Source organism: Nestor notabilis, unplaced genomic scaffold (genome assembly GCF_000696875.1).
Source record: "Nestor notabilis isolate BGI_N333 unplaced genomic scaffold, ASM69687v1 scaffold7960, whole genome shotgun sequence".
NCBI classification, from domain to species: Eukaryota; Metazoa; Chordata; class Aves; order Psittaciformes; family Psittacidae; genus Nestor; species Nestor notabilis.
Window position 1 is genome coordinate 26,605 of NW_009910619.1, and position 3,566 is coordinate 30,170.

A 3,566-nucleotide genomic window follows, 5' to 3' on the forward strand; every position below is an offset into this window, starting at 1 on the left:
TTCCTAAAGCAATTGCTCATCCTCTTCCACTGCCCTCCCGTGATAAACAGTGCCTGAACAAGCCCCAGCTTCTCACCGGTATCTCTGGTAGTCAAGAACAGTTAAAACACAGGAAAGCTGCTGCATCAGGTGCTGTTGTTTTTGCTCCTGAATCATACTGGTGCAGCAAATCCATCCAACATGCTTCTTTCCAGTGGCCATAGCCTCAAGGTTCAGCCTCCCTCTCCCACTGCTTCCAAACATTCCCCTTGTGTTTGCAGCTCACTTCTCTCTGCCAGGTACAAGCCATTGTGTCCACAGACTTCCAGTGCAAGGTGAGGCACCCATGTCCCGATCTATACCACACCCCGCTCTCTACCAGCTTTCACCACATGCCCTCATGCTCAGTGGTTCTTACATTGTTATGAATCAGGCTTCTCAGGGAAGTGGTGGAATCACTGTCCCTGGAAGCGTTCAAAACATCTGCAGATGAGGCTTTTAGTAACATGGTGCCGACAACACGAAGCTGTGTGGCTTGGTTGTTACACTGAAGGGAAGGGATGCCATCCAGAGGGACCCGGACATGCCTCATGAAGTTTAACCAAGCCAAGTGCAAGTTCCTACACCTGGGTCAGCACAACCCCAGGCACAGCTACAGGCTGGGCAGAGAAGAAATTCAGAGCAGCCCTGTGGAGAGGGACATGCGGGTGTTGGCTGATGAGAAGATTGACATGAGCCAGCTTCAGTCTGCACTCACAGCCCAGAAACCAATCGTATCCTGGGCTGTATCAAAAGAAGCGTGACCAGCAGGTCAAAGGAGGTGATCCTGCCCCTCTACTCTGCTCTCGTGAGACCTCACTTGGAGTATTGTGTCCAGTTCTGGTGTCCTCAACATAAGAAGGACATAGAGCTGTTGAAGCAAGTCCAGAGGAGGGCCACGAGGATGATAAGAGGGCTGGAGCACCTCCCTTATGAAGACAGGCTGAGAAAGTTGGGGCTGTTCAGCCTGGAGAAGAGAAGGCTGCGTGGAGACCTCATAGCAGCCTTCTAGTACCTCAAGGGGGTCTACAAGGATGCTGGAGAGGGACTCTTCGTTAGGGACTGTAGTGGTAGGACAAGGGGTAATGGCTTCAAACTTAAACAGGGGAAGGTTAGATTAGATATAAGGAAGAAGTTCTTTACAGTGAGGGTGGTGAGGCACTGGAATAGGTTGCCCAAGAAAGTTATGAATGCTCCAACCCTGGCAGTGTTCAAGCCCAGGTTGGACAGAGCCTTGGGTGACATAATTTAATGTGTGGTGTTCCTGCCCATGGCAGGGGGGTTGGAACTTGATGATCTTAAGGTTCTTTCCAACCCTAACTATTCTATGATTCTATAGGACTGACAACAAAGCATGAATAAACCTAGTCAGTGCAAATGCCCTTTCCAATTAATCTCAGGCATTTACCAGCATCATATTTCTCCTTGTAATCCCTCTGTGATTAATCATTTGCAGCAGAGATCACATTCCCATCTGGGTACTTCTGAGCACACCAAAGGCAAAGTAGCAGCACTTGTAAGTTTACTTGTGTCTTTATTCATTCAGATTTTCACTGTTTTATATTTGGGGTAAAGAGGCACAAGTGTACAGACCAGTCAGATAATGCAAATACATCAAATCACTGTCCAGGAACCAGCACGCGGCCATGCAGCCAGTCAAGGCTTCCTACCCTCTCCTGTCCTCAGCATTTTCAGTCTCTGATCCACACCTGCTTCTCCATGGACAAGTAAGCAAGTGCCTTGCAGTGAGAACAACACAGACGACTCCAGTTCCTGCTGGAGATGGTGCTTATCAGGAGATCCCTCAAGAGACGGAGGGTTCTGATGCCAGTGCCATCACTGTCTTGACCTCCTGTGGTTCATTGTGCTGTGCTGACTAATGGGTTGGTTTCATATTGCTTCATCAACATTGAGCAGCATCTGGAAAGCCTTCAACAACTTCTGAGAAGACACAGGTCCCACACGAAGCAGTCAGCAGCCTAAGATGATGCTCTTTGGTGTGAGAGCAGGTGGCAGGTTAGTCTCTGTCCAAGCCTTTCAATTCAATGGTTAGAAAGGGAATCCTGTCCACCATGACTCTGGGCAAAGAGCAAAGAGCACCATGGAATCCATCTCAAAATATTCCCAAGACAAATGTGGCCATAGGTAGTACACTGGCATAGTCAGAGATTTTGAGGACGTAAAGCGCAGGTGAGGCCAGGCATCTAAACCTAAGAGACCACTAAAGTCCAAAATCAGGATCACATATGATCTCTCAACACCACATTAAGACCTATCACATGCCTGCTTGTTCATTTTCTCAATCCTCTTTTACCCTTTCTTTGACCAAGTAGCAAACTCTGTATGAAGACAGGCTGAGAAAGTTGGAGCTGTTCAGCCTGGAGAAGAGAAGGCTGCGTGGAGACCTCATAGCAGCCTTCCAATATCTGAAGGGGGCCTACAAGGATGCTGGGGAGGGACTCTTCATTAGGGACTCTAGTGGTAGGACAAGGGGTAATGACTTTAAACAGGGGAAATTTAGGTTAGATGTAAGGAAGAAATTCTTCACAGTGAGGGTGGTGAGGCACTGGAATAGGTTGCCCAAAGAAGCTGTGAATGCTCCAACCGTGGTGGTGTTCAAGGCCAGGATGGACAGAGCCTTGGGTGACATAGTTTAGTGTGTGGTGTCCCTGCTCATGGCAGGGGGTTGGAACTTGATGATCTTAAGGTCCTTTCCAACCCTAACTATTCTATGATTCTATGGTTCTACGATTTGGGTCTTTTTCTTGCCTTTAGAGTTCATGCTTCCTGAACTTCCTCTGCAATACCAGCTGCTAAGCCTTGCACTCCTCTTGATGGGAAAGGCAAGGTTCACATGGAACCTCCCACCTCTGGGTCCTGAGCTTTCAAAGAACATCACTAAAACAGAAGCTCTAGATAAAAATCAAGGCAGTGCTGGTATTACTGTAGTTTACATGACATATCTGCATGTATTGTTCCATATAAAAACATCAGGAAATGGAATCTGTCGGTGGGAAGCTGATTGGCCATCAAGTGGGAAGTGTGGATTTCCTTTGATGTTTAAAGGAAAACAGCAGTAACCCTGCTGCCCTATTACTTCCAACAACCTCCCAGGGAATGGACAACTTTGAAATAGCACAAGTACTTGGTGTCAGCTGCAAGCTTAGTGACATCAGATGGGCGCTGACGGATGCCTACAAGCCATTACACCAGACAGCATGCTTTCAGGGTGAAATGCACACCAGCACATTCAGTGCTGCATGCCCATTACATCCCCAAATCAGGTGTAAGTAGAGATTTGCGCCAATGCACTAATACAAGATGGCAGAATATGTCTGATGGCTGTTTCATCAGAGCAGGAACGGTATCTGTCACCAAGGAGCTGCACTTGGAGCTTAGCTTGGGCTAGTCCGAATTCCTCTTCTGTGAGGGACAACAGATTCTGGTATGTTCAAAGGTCATTGGATGAGCAGATGGAAGAGCTTTCCATGGTGGTTTGGAGAATCAGTCTCCATGCTCTGTAGATGTTGGATACAGAGTACCTGTGA